This window comes from Coregonus lavaretus, assembly GCF_964263955.1.
Source record: "Coregonus lavaretus genome assembly, chromosome: 22".
NCBI classification, from domain to species: domain Eukaryota; kingdom Metazoa; phylum Chordata; class Actinopteri; order Salmoniformes; family Salmonidae; genus Coregonus; species Coregonus lavaretus.
Window position 1 is genome coordinate 13,725,559 of NC_140009.1, and position 14,333 is coordinate 13,739,891.

Below are 14,333 nucleotides of genomic sequence, written 5' to 3' on the forward strand. Positions count from 1 at the left end.
CAGTGATGATGTGTGTGTGTGTGTGTGTGTGTGTGTCCTCAGAGCAAGAACTCGTGAGTTGGAAGAACTGAGAGGCCTATGGCATGGGTGTTGTCCTTGGCCACCTGCTGACAAGGCTGACAAGATAGGACCCTTTTGTCCATTGTTATTGGATAGGAACAGAACTTATAACCAGCTCCTGACCTAAATAGATCTTAGCACAACATTTTACTCAACATATCATATTCCATATTCACTATAACAAATATATTAACTACGACATTAGCAAGAACCGCCACATCCTCAGCCGGCTAATCCAGTGTGTGAAGTTTTGCGGAGTGTTTGAGTTAGCTTTGCGAGGCAAAGATGAAACTGAGGGCTCCACCAACCCTGGTAAGCCAACACTTTTGAGATCAGTCAATAAATGCTTCTGGTATTGACTTATATGCTGCCCCTGTCTTCATGTTGTTGCTGGACATATCTTTTTTAAAATGTGTGTAGGTCACCTAAATCATCAGAAAAATTGCCCCCCCTGAGAATTTTTTCAGGAGCCGCCACTGATGTAGAGAGGAAAGAGAGGAGGAGGAAGAGGAGGAGGAGGAGGAGGAGGAGGAGGAAGAGGAAACCCTCCCTTATGTAGATGAATAAAATACTTAATCTTTGCATCTGTGAGTCATCAATCTGTTCTGTCTAAGTCAGAGAGAGAGAGAGAGAGAGAGAGAGAGAGAGGACAGAAAGCACAAGTTCACAGAAACATACAGGAGGTGTGCATCATGACATCATGTCAATACCTTCAGAACCAGCAGTATGCAGACTACAGCCATACAGTGGCTTGCGAAAGTATTCACCCCCCTCTGCATTTTTCCTATTTAGTTGCCTTACAACCTAGAATTAAAATGGATTTTTTGTATCATTTGATTTACACAACATGCCTACCACTTTGATGATGCAAAATAATTTTTGGGGTGAAACAAACAAGAAAACTTGAGCGTGCATAACTATTCACCCCCCCCACCCCCCCACCCCCACCCCCACCCCCCCTACCCCCAAAGTCAATACTTTGTAGAGCCACCTTTTGCAGCAATTACAGCTGCAAGCCTCTTGGGGTATGTTTCTATAAGCTTGGCACATCTAGCCACTGGGATTTATGCTCATTCTTCAAGGCAAAACTGCTCCAGCTCCTTCAAGTTGGATGGGTTCCGCTGGTGTACAGCAATCTTTAAGTCATACCACAGATTCTCAATTGGATTGACGTCTGGGCTTTGACTAGGCCATTCCAAGACATTTAAATGTTTCCCCTTAAACCACTAAAGTGTTGCTTTAGCAGTATGCTTAGGGTCATTGTCCTGCTGGAAGGTGAACCTCCGTCCCAGTCTCAAATCTCTGGAAGACTGAAACAGGTTTCCCTCAAAAATGTCCCTGTATTTAGCGCCATCCATCATTCCTTCAATTCTGAACAGTTTCCCAGTCCCTGACGATTAAAAACATCCCTACAGCATGATGCTGCCACCACCATGCTTCACTGTGGGGATGGTGTTCTCGGGGTGATGAGAGGTGTTGGGTTTGCGCTAGACATAGCGTTTTCCTTGATGGCCAAAAAGCTCCATTTTAGTCTCATCTGACCAGAGTACCTTCTCCATATGTTTGGGGAGTCTCCCACATGTCTTTTGGGAACACCAAACGTGTTTGCTTATTTTTTTTAAAGCAATGGCTTTTCTCTGGCCACTCTTCCGTAAAGCCCAGCTCTGTGGAGTGTACGGCTTAAAGTGGTCCTATGGACAGATAATCCAATCTCCGCTGTGGAGCTTTGCAGCTCCTTCAGGGTTATCTTTGGTCTCTTTGTTGCCTCTCTGATTAATGCCCTCCTTGCCTGGTCCGTGAGTTTTGGTGTGCGGCCCTCTCTTGGCAGGTTTGTTGTGGTGCCATATTCTTTCAATTTTTTAAATAATGGATTTAATGGTGCTCCGTGGGATGTTCAAAGTTTCTGATATTTTTTTATAACCCAACCCTGATCTGTACTTCTCCATACTTCTCCACAACTTTGTCCCTGACCTGTTTGGAGAGCTCCTTGGTCTTCATGGTGCCGCTTGCTTGGTGGTGCCCCTTTCTTAGTGGTGTTGCAGACTCTGGGGCCTTTCAGAACAGGTGTGTATATACTGAGATCATGTGACAGATCATGTGACACTTAGATTGCACACAGGTGGACTCTATTATGTGACTTCTGAATGTAATTGGTTGCACCAGATGTTATTTAGGGGCTTCATAGCAAAGGGGGTGAATACAAATGCACGCACCACTTTTCCGTTATTCATTATTTAGAATTGTTTGAAACAAGTTATTTTTTAAATTTCACTTCACCTATTTTGACTATTTTGTGTATGTCCATTACATGAAATCCAAATGAAAATCAATTTAAATTACAGGTTGTAATGCAACAAAATAGGAATAATACCAAGGGGGATGAATACTTTTGCAAGGCACCTCTATCACTTGGTCTCATTTCAGTTTAGATACTGAACGTCTGTAATAAAACGTGATTGTCCTTCTTACCTTGAGTCATATAGAGCTGTCAGCATTATCTGAGATATGCAGTGTCACAATCATCCCTGAAGATTGGCAGAAACACTGTTTATGATGATGCAACAGTTCAGCTATTTATTCTTATCGCCTCAGGGGACCAGGAGTTCTCTGTATCTCTAAATGGAGTTTCTGTAAAATAGAAAAGTTGTTTGTGTGGAAGGAGAAAAGCTCACAGAGACGTCGAGAATTGATTGTCGGTAAGGGGTTCTGTTTTGCTGGCTATGCAGTACAAATGTTTAATGAATGCATATTGTCTAGCTGTACAATGTGTTTTGTCAATACATCAATATGTGCCACAATAGCATAACAATGTATCAGAATTTAATTGAATCGTGGCTTGGATGGGCGTCCTAGTTTTCAATGTTTAACCCATAGACTAATATCAAGAGAGGGGAGAGGGAGCATGTTTTAGGTCAACAAACATACAGTTGATTAACCCTTCTCATCCACTCCCACCCTTACCTCTCCTCTTTCCCCCCCTCAAACCCCTGTACCCACAATATCTGTCCTCCCCTCCCTTTCTCTCTATGTGAGGTGAGTCGTAAATATCCTCCATCTTGCCTTGCCTTTGTTTCCATGACGATGCTCTGCAGCACCTCAGTAGGGACTATCCCCTGGGGTATGAGAGAGAGAGAGAGAGAGAGAGAGAGAGAGAGAGAGAGAGAGAGAGAGAGAGAGAGAGAGAGAGAGAGAGAGAGAGAGAGAGAGAACGTGGGGATGAATAGAAGAAAGAACAGTGGAAATAGAATGAGACTGAAATAGGGACTAAAGTTGAAGGTGAAGGAGTTTAGCCAAACAAAATAGAATATTTGTCATGTGGTTCCTGTAGCACTGTGATGTATTGGCAGTTGAGGATGGCCATTCATTCCCTTAGTGTAGGCACGGCTGAGAACATATCCAAGGCCACAGCCTGAACAGAGCATAGAAACAGCAAGCCATTCACTGACTGCAATTGTTCCACTCTGAAAAAATACATGTCATGTACCCACACACGTACAGTGCCTTGCAAAAGTATTCATCCCCCTTCATCCTATTTTGAATTGATTTTTATTTGGATTTCATGTAATGGACAAAATAGTCCAAATTGGTGAAGTGAAATGAAAAAATAACTTGTCCCAAAAAATAAATTGTTCCCCACAGTGAAGCATGGTCGTGGCAGCATCATGCTGTGGGGATGTTTTTCATCGGCAGGGACTGGGAACTGGTCAGAATTGAAGGAATGATGGATGGCGCTAAATACAGGGAAATTCTTGAGGGAAACTTGTTTCAGTCTTCCAGAGATTTGAGACAGGGACGGAGGTTCACCTTCCAGCAGGACAATGACCCTAAGCATACTGCTAAAGCAATAATAATAATAATATGCCATTTAGCAGACGCTTTTATCCAAAGGGACTTACAGTCATGCGTGCATACATTTTTGTGTATGAGTGGTCCCGGGGATCGAACCCACTACCTTGGCGTTACAAGCGCCGTGCTCTACCAGCTGAGCTACAGAGGACCATTTAAATGTCTTGGAATGGCCTAGTCAAAGCCCAGACCTCAATCCAATTGATAATATGTGGTATGACTTAAAGATTGCTGTACACCAGCAGAACCCATCCAACTTGAAGGAACTGGAGCAGTTTTGCCTTGAAGAATGGGCAAAAATCCCAGTGGCTAGATGTGCCAAGCTTATAGAGACATACCCCAAGAGACTTGCTGCTGTAATTGCTGCAAAAGGTGTCTTCACAATAAAAAATATTTTGCATCTTCAAAGTGGTAGGCATGTTGTGTAAATGAAATGATACAAACCCCCCCAAAAAATCAATTTTAATTCCAGGTTTTAAGGCAACAAAATATGAAAAATGCCAAGGGGGGGTGAATATTTTCGCAAGCCACTGTATACTTCCCCACGCACAGACCCAATCACATATTGACTCTCACACATCCACCCACCACTTTCTCCCCATAATCTCCACATTAATAGCTGTCCCTATCCAGTCAGCTGGGTGGCTCTGACACAGTTAAGACAGACCCAAGGCGTCACTCTTTGAGTCAAGTGTTAAACCTGGAACGCTCCACAGCTCCACTCTGTCCTCAGTCCATTACAGATCAACTCACTGACCACTCTGCTCTTTCACTCCAAAACTGTTTACTTCCCTTACCATTAGCATCACAATAGCCAGGCCCTCTTAGTCATTCAGACATCATGGTCCGCTCAGTATTCAGAAGACTGGGCCTTTTAAGCCTGTGTTGAATCCTTAGTGATCAATCCAGAGGCCTTTAAAAGGAGCAACGGGCCAACGGATTCATTGTTCCGTTTCTGAGTATTGAGCAGAGCCTTGTTGTCATTCGGCTGCTCAGGCTCAGGCAGGGGGAAGGAACTAGGTGGCGTGAGCACAATGCATAACTCAGACCTGGTGGGTGTGTGTTGGGTGGGTGGGGTGGGTGGGGGGTATAGTGTGTGTGTGTGTGTGTGTGTGTGTAATATCCCAAAATAATTTTAAGCTGTAGGTAATAATGCAAAAAACGTACTGAGCAGAAATGGAAAGAAATGAAACCCCCCCAAAAATACTGCAAAGTTGGCTGAGACCTAGAAACAGGGTGATTATGTCTGTCGGCACCATCTTGTAGGAAGTGCATAGAGGATGTTATCCAAACCAAAAACTGTGGATAGATGGCAGCATTCACGCAAAACTGAAAGCGCGAACCACCACATTTAACCACGGCAAGGTGACTAGGAACATGGACGTGTAAAAACAGACCAGCTATGCCCTCCGTAAGGCAATCAAACAGGCATAACAACAGTACAGGGACAAAGTGGAGTCCCAATTCAACAGCTCAGATAGGAGATTTATGTGGCAGGGACCTGGACAAGCTAATCACCTTCTTCGCCCACTTCAACATGAGTAAGACATTTAAGCGTGTTAACCCTCGCAAGGCTGCCGGCCCAGACGGCATCCCAAGCCACGTCCACAGAGCATGTGCAGACCAGCTGGCTGGAGTGTTTACGGACATATTCAATCTCTCCCTATCCCAGTCTGTTGTCCTCACTTGCTTCAAGATGTCCACCATTGTTCCTGTACCCAAGAAAGCGAAGGAATCTTAACTAAATGACTATCGCCCCGTAACACTCACTTCTGTCATCATGAAATGCTTTGAGAAGCGAGTCAAGGATCAAATCACCTCCACCTCCACCTACCCGACACCCTAGACCCACTAAATTTGCATAACGCCCCAACAGATCCACGGATGACGCAATCGCCATTGCGCTGGACACTGCCCTAGCCCATCTAGAGAAGAGGAACACCTATGTAAGAATACTGTTCTTCTACTACAGATCAGGCTTTAACACCATAGTGCCCTCCAAGCTCATCACTAAGCTCGGGGCCCTGGGTCTGAACCCTGCCCTGTGCAACACGGGCGCCCCACAAGGGTGTATGCTCAGCCCCCTACTCTACTGGCCACGTACGTCTCCAACTCAATCATCAAGTTTGCAGACGACACGAGTGGTAGACCTGATTACCAACAACGATGAGACAGCCTACAGGGAGGAGGTGAGAGCCCTGGCGGAGTAGTGCCAGGAAAATAACCTCTCCTTCATTGTCAACAAAACGAAGGAGCTGATCGTGGACTTCAGGAGACAATAGAGAGAGCACACCCCCATCCACATCGATGGGGCCACAGTGGAGAGGTTGAAAAAATTCAATTTCCTCTGCAACCTGAAATGGTTCATCCACGCAGACAGTGTGGTAAAAAAGGCGCAACAGTGCCTCTTCAACCTCTGAAGGCTGAAGAAATTTGTTTTGGCCCCTAAGACCCTCACAAACTTCTACAGATGCACCATTGACAGCATCCTGTCGGGCTGTATCACTGCCTGGTATGGCAATTGCACCATCCGCAACCACAGGGCTCTCCAGAGGATGTTGCGGTCTGCCCAATGCATCACCAAAGCACACTGCCTGCCCTCCAGGACATCTACAGCACACAGTGCCACAGGAGGGCCAAGAAGATCATCAAGGACCTCAGCCACCCGAGCCACAGCCTGTTTACCCCACTACCATCTAGAAAGTGGAGACAGTACAGGTGCATCAAAGCTGGGACCTAGAGACTGAAAAACAGCTTATATCCCCAGGCCATCCAAAAGCTGACCTCCGCCCAGTACCCTGCCCTGAACTTAGCCACTGTTACTAGACGGCCTCCGCCTAGTACCCTGCCTTGAACTTAGACACTGTTACTAGCTGGCCTCTGCCCAGTACCCTGCCTTGAACTTAGACACTGTTACTAGCTGGCCTCCGCCCAGTACCCTGCCCTGAACTTAGTCACTGTTACTAGCCGGCCTCTGCCCAGTACCCTGCCCTGAACTTAGTCACTGTTACTAGCCGGCCTCTGCCCAGTACCCTGCCCTGAACTTAGCCACTGTTACTAGCCGGCCTCTGCCCAGTACCCTGCCCTGAATTTAGTCACTGTTACTAGCCAGCTACCACCCGGTACTCAACCCTGCACCTTAGAGAGCGCTGGCCTATGTACACAGTCATTGAACACTGGTCACTTTAATAATGTTTACATACTGTTTTACCCACTTTGTTGTATATACTGCATTCTAGTCAAGGCTCATCCTATATAACTACTGCTGTACACACCTTTTCTATTAATATACTGTCCATAATGTCTACACACCATCATATACATATAAAGTATATTTATATTTCGGACCTTGACATTACTCGTTCTGATATTTCTTAATTCCTTTCTTTATATATTTTGGATTTGTGTGTATTGTTTTGTATTGTTAGATATACTGCACTGTTGGAGCTAGAAACACCTGCGATAACATCGGAAAAATATGTGTACGCGACCAATAACATTTGATTTGATCTGATGTTGTGTATGTGCTCGCACATGCATGTATGTCTGTGTGTGTGTCGTATGCGTGTATATCATATGTATGTATGTATATACGTACGCACGTGTGTGTGTATGTACAGTGGGGGAAAAAGGTATTTAGTCAGCCACCAATTGTGCAAGTTCTCCCACTTAAAAAGATGAGAGAGGCCTGTAATTTTCATCACAGGTACACGTCAACTATGACAGACAAAATGAGATTTTTTTTTCCAGAAAATCACATTGTAGGATTTTTTATGAATTTATTTGCAAATTATGGTGGAAAATAAGTATTTGGTCAATAACAAAAGTTTCTCAATACTTTGTTATATATCCTTTTTTTGGCAATGACACAGGTCAAACGTTTTCTGTAAGTCTTCACAAGGTTTTCACACACTGTTGCTGGTATTTTGGCCCATTCTTCCATGCAGATCTCCTCTAGAGCAGTGATGTTTTGGGGCTGTCGCTGGGCAACACAGACTTTCAACTCCCTCCAAAGATTTTCTATGGGGTTGAGATCTGGAGACTGGCTAGGCCACTCCAGGACCTTGAAATGCTTCTTACGAAGCCACTCCTTCGTTGCCCGGGCGGTGGGTTTGGGATCATTGTCATGCTGAAAGACCCAGCCACGTTTCATCTTCAATGCCCTTGCTGATGGAAGGAGGTTTTCACTCAAAATCTCACGATACATGGCCCCATTCATTCTTTCCTTTACACAGATCAGTCGTCCTGGTCCCTTTGCACAAAAACAGCTCCAAAGCATGATGTTTCCACCCCCATGCTTCACAGTAGGCATGGTGTTCTTTGGATGCAACTCAGCATTCTTTATCCTCCAAACACGACGAGTTGAGTTTTTACCAAAACTGACCATATGACATTCTCCCAATCCTCTTCAGGATCATCCAAATGCACTCTAGTAAACTTCAGATGGGCCTGGACATGTACTGGCTTAAGCAGGGGGACACGTCTTTCACTGCAGGATTTGAGTCCCTTGCGGCGTAGTGTGTTACTGATGGTAGGCTTTGTTACTTTGGTCCCAGCTCTCTGCAGGTCATTCACTAGGTCCCCCCGTGTGGTTCTGGGATTTTTGCTCACCGTTCTTGTGATCATTTTGACCCCACGGGGTGAGATCTTGCGTGGAGTCCCAGATCGAGGGAGATTATCAGTGGTCTTGTATGTCTTCCATTTCCTAATAATTGCTCCCACAGTTGATTTCTTCAAACCAAGCTGCTTACCTATTGCAGATTCAGTCTTCCCAGCCTGGTGCAGGTCTACAATTTTGTTTCTGGTGTCCTTTGACAGCTCTTTGGTCTTGGCCATAGTGGAGTTTGGAGTGTGACTGTTTGAGGTTGTGGACAGGTGTCTTTTATACTGATAACAAGTTCAAACAGGTGCCATTAATACAGGTAACGAGTGTTGGACAGAGGAGCCTCTTAAAGAAGAAGTTACAGGTCTGTGAGAGCCAGAAATCTTGCTTGTTTGTAGGTGACCAAATACTTATTTTCCGCCATAATTTGCAAATAAATTCATTAACAATCCTACAATGTGATTTTCTGGAATTTTTTTTCTCAATTTGTCTGTCATAGTTGACGTGTACCTATGATGAAAATTACAGGCCTCTCTCATCTTTTTAAGTGGGAGAACTTGCACAATTGGTGGCTGACTAAATACTTTTTTTCCCCACTGTATGTATGTGTGATTCACACAGGTGCCTGCTTTTGGGTGTATCACATACAGTATGTGTACTGTGTGTGTGTGTGTGTGTGTGTGTGTGCGTGTGTGTGTGTGAATGGCCATGTGTGAAAGCAGGAATGTGTATTTTCCTCCTTCAATATGTGACATTGTATCTCCTTTCGTTCCTTCAGTGGGTCTCTATATAACCCGGGCATTCGTCTAGATTTAATACACAGTGGCAGCAAGGACAGAACTGAGATACATGTACATCAATATAACACAGTGAGGCGCTGAAAAACGTGTGAACATGTATTAGCGCATCACGACATGTAAATCTGCTGCTTTAGCTGACATAAACTGGCTGTCCGCAGAGCGGGGGATAAGTCCATTGCAAGTCATTTCAATGCAGTAGTGGACATTCCAATTCACATTGAGAATTGCCCCAGATTATTTACCATATGGCTGTTAGTCAATTTGATGTGTAGGTCAGATTTTAACGCCAGCCTGGCCGCAAATCTGTATACACTTTAGCTACTGTTCTCCTGACTAGCGATATGCAGTATCATCGATATATCATCGAGTGGCATTAGGTAGGTCCACAATGCAAAACAATGGAACCACTGGTCTAATCAACCTCTGTTGATCATCTGATGTACCGTATGTGCATCCCGACACACACACACACACACACACACACACACACACACACACACACACACACACACACACACACACATACACACACACACACACACACATACACACACTCTCATCATCCACATACCTATTCACACGCTTGCTATGATGTTCCTCCTACTCCTTGCCATTACAGGCAATTCCACTGTCTGAAAAAAAGAGAGAGGGGGTGGGAAAGAGGGAGAGAGAACGAGAGACTGCGAGGATAAATTATGAATCGTGTAGAGGGGCTTTGCAGGCAGCAACAGAAAGTTTTAACATTTAATGATTTTCGCCGATGCAGCAGGATGGGTAAAGAAAGAGCTTTCCTATCATGTGTTAACGTTGCCGGAAGGTTCCATTGATGTTTGCCGAGTGTTTTCTTTGTGCTGGGTCACGGGATAGTGACAGCCTGAGGGCATGCATTTGCCACAGGTGAACCTTAAATCAGTTTGAGATTAAAGTGGAGGATGGTTTATTGGCTTCATCTAAGGTAGATAACATGCAGGACGGAAGCAGAACCCTGGTAGATGGGGATACCTCAGGGATCAAATTCTCTTCGGGAGTTATTCATGATACCTTCTCTAGAAAGTACAGATGCAGCATGCTCCATGTTAAACAGAAAGCACTGCTGTAGTTTGATAATTACCTCTTCCACTGGTCAAACTCCCTACTTACTCTATACATCAATCTGGTTTCCTAGGGAATATGCTGCTGCAGGTGTTTTTTTCTAATAGCCTATATGACCTTAGAATTATAAGGTTCTATCTGCAAAAAGATGATTCTGAGATAATTGGCTTTAAAGTTCCAAACCCTCATTGGTTTGAATGGTGGGAACAATTTTTATATTGTATTATTTTTAGCTCAACAACTCGAGTTGGGGTATTAAGAATACTACATTGTACAGAACAAGGCTTGACAAAAATGCAGATAGAACCTTATAATTCCAAACTTTGGCATTGCCTGTTGAATTGATACAAAGACAAAGAAGGAAGGGAGAACAGCGTTTATCAGTATCTCTGTTGCTCTGCTCAGTGGGCTACTTGTTGTCATGGATTCCGTACCAGTTGCTTGAAACAGTTTGCTGATTGTATCAGTTGATTTGACAATGTATGGTTTTGTTTCACAGCTAAACGAAGTATGAATGGATATCATAGTTGTGAGGAGTTTGGAATAAATGTGTCACTTTAAATGTAGATTATTTGTATTCATCATCCCATTACTTCTAGTTTGTGAGTGTGTGTGTGTGTGTGTGTGTGTGTGTGTGTGTGTGTGTGTGTGTGTGTGTGTGTGTGTGTGTGTGTATGTGAGATAGAGAGAAGGAGAGTCAGAGGAGAGCGAGAGAGAGGTGGGGGGAGGGGTGGATGCCAGCAAGCAAGCCACACCGTGCAAGGAAGAGAAGGGGGAGGGTTAGGGAAAAAAGAGAGGGGAGAACAAGAGGGAGGGAGTAGACAAGATCTGCTTCTCAATGTGCGAGCACTGAGCAGAGGAGCTGCTGCCTGCTGTAGGTGAACACACAGAGTGACATTCAGAGGATGCTCTCAGTGAGAGGGGAGCTGACAATGGACTTCCATATCATGCTCAAGTGCCTGGACTCCTGGTAATACAGATGTAGGATCTTTCTTTTTTTTTCTTTTTTTTGGGGGGGTAGATCAGCTTTAATATTGCAGATAGATTGTAACTTACATACATACATACATACATACACATACATACATATATAAATACATATATACACATACATATACATTTCCTTTAAAAAATATATATTTCCCTTTATTACTTTCCAACCCCACCACCCCTTCCCTAATTGGAGTAAACTAGTGAACAACAATGCTTAGGCCTCTACTTCCATCTTATACATACTATGTACATTTTATGGACACAGTCAATTTTACAATAATTCTATTTTGTTTGTTTTTACTCCTGAACTTCCTCTACCCTCAACCTCTCCGATCATTTTCATGATGTCAATCCGGTTTGCTTCTATATGCCATATCTTTCTAACTGTGCTCTTTCACAAAAGCTCAACCTATAACCTATATACTTATTATGGACACAGTATGCTTACATTATTAGTTATATTGTTGTTATTAGTTGTTGTTAGTTGTTATTAGTCCCATCCTTCAGCTCCATTCAACACCACCAATCTATCTCTTAACACCATCCATGCTGGATTTCTATTTGCCAGATATTTTTCAACTGTACTGTGATGTTTCACAAAAGTTCTGAACCTTTTTATTCTCATTGTTTCTACATATTGTAAATTGAAAATAAACATTTTAGCTAAAAGTATTATTATATTATTGACCGATTGATTATGACTTTTCAGTTCACCCAGTAATGCTATCTGCAGGGTTAGCTCCAGGTAAATATTGCAATCCTTTAGCCATTCCTGGACCTGTGTCCAAAAACAAGCTACAAATGGACAGTACCAAAACAAATGATCTAATGATTATGTCTCTTCGGAGCAAAATCTGCAGAGCTAGGAAGATTGAATCCCCCATATAAATAACATTATATTGGTAGCAAGAATTGTATATAATAATTTAAATTGAAAAATTATAAGTTTTGAATCCGGCGTCGTTTTGCGTATCAGTTCATAAACACTATGCCATGGAATCAGTATGTCAAAAATCTCTTCCCAACTATTTTGCAATCTATATGGGACGGCTGTCAATCCTTTGGTCCTTAAATGAAAGTGGTATATTTTGTTGTTTATCACAGTTTTCTTTAACCAATTATGTTCTTTAATGCAAGGCCGACAGACAAGTTCCTTACATTTTCCCCCTTCCACTTTCCTCTTCAATTTTTGCGGTAATGCTGCAATTATTTGGTTGTAATTTTGGGTAGAGTAGACATTTCCATGTGTTTTTGTTAGCTGCATGTGTGACATAACTTCACCAGTCCTACCGATGATATCATTTACGAAGATTATACCTTTTTTTTTAATTTTGTCAAAAAATAAAGTTTTTTTGTCAATTAGTATATTTAAATTTAACCACAATATTTGTTGCATTATTTGTTCTGTCGTTTCTGGAGGATTAAATTGAAATTGCAACCAACTTTCTATGGCTTGTTTTAGAAATAGTGATATTTGGGAGATTATTTCCTTTTCAAATAACTGAAAGTGTGAGGTTGTAATCTGAATAAAGGGGAAAAGGCCTTTCTTGAACATTGGGTGAGACAATCTTACTAATTTGCTAGAGAACCAGTACGGATTTAAGTATAACTTTTGTATGACTGAAGCTTTTAGTGATAGGTCTAATGCTTTAATATTTAATCATTTCTGTCCTCCGAATTCATATATTCATTTTATAAACAGGCTCGTTTAATTTTGTCTGGCTTGCTATTCCAAATAAAATTGATTTTTTTTTCTCATATAATTTAAAAAACTGTTTGCTAGGCGTAGTTAAGACCATAAGCAAATAGGTAAACTGGGATAATACTAAAGAGTTAATCAAGGTGATTTTTCCACAAATTGACAGGTATTTACCTTTCCATGGTAGCAAGATCTTATCTATTTTTGCTAACTTTCTATTAAAATGTATTGGAGTGAGATCATTTATTTCATTTGGGATATGTATTCCGAGTATATCCACATCACCATCAGACCATTTTATTTGTAAACTACATGGTAATGTAAATGTTTTATTTTTTAGTGATCCAATACGTAATATAGTACATTTATAATAATTTGGTTGTAATCCAGAGAGGTTATAAAATGTATCTAGATCCTCTATGAGGCTGTGGAGGGATTCAAGTTGTGTATTTATAAGAAAACATGAATCATCAGCATACAATGACACTTTTGTTTTTAACCCCTGATTTTCTAATCCTTTGATATTATTGTTGGGTCTGATTTTAATAGCTAACATCTCGATGGCCATAATAAATAGATATGCCGATAGTGGACAGATGTAGGATCTTAATTTGATCAGGTTACAGGAGAACCTTCCTGCAATGCAGGAAATGTCAAACGTGTAGTGTATTTGAGCTTTAAAAAGGTTTCTGAAGTTTAATTTCCCTGTGAAATTTCAGACTTGATTTTCCCTTTCGAAAAATGTATCAATCCCTACAAAAATTTACATTAATTATGTCTCACTCTCGTTTGGTGGTTTGTTAGCAACCCTCTGCAGCATCAGTCAGTCAGTCAGCTTCACTAATGCAGAGAGATCAGTAGCTCCTGTCCTAGGAGAGAGAGAGAGAGAGAGAGAGAGAGAGAGAGAAGAGAGAGAGAGAGAGAGAGAGAGAGAGAGAGAGAGAGAGAGAGAGAGAGAGAGAGAGAGAGAGAGTGAGAGTGTGTGAGAGAGAGAGAGAAAGAGAGAGAGAGAGAGAGAGAGAGAGAGAGAGAGAGAGAGAGAGAGAGAGAGAGAGAGAGAGAGAGAGAGAGAGAGAGAGAGAGAGAGAGAGAGAGAGAGAGAGAGAGAGCTCATGGGGAGGCAGTGATCACTCTGTCTAACGCACAACGTAGCACCTCTCTGAGAATGAGAGAGAGTGAGAGCTGGGCTAGCTCGGCTCGGCTCTGCAGCAGGACCCTTCATCCTTCCTTGCGTCCCTCC

General features: G+C 42.6%; 1 protein-coding gene across 1 annotated transcript in view; it reads left to right on the forward strand.

Annotated features, from left to right (window-relative positions):
* The window catches only part of LOC311150285 (membrane-associated guanylate kinase, WW and PDZ domain-containing protein 1-like), a 176,801-nt gene that overhangs the window by 133,417 nt on the left and 29,051 nt on the right, over positions 1–14,333 (forward strand). The gene's annotated exons all lie outside the window — the stretch shown is intronic.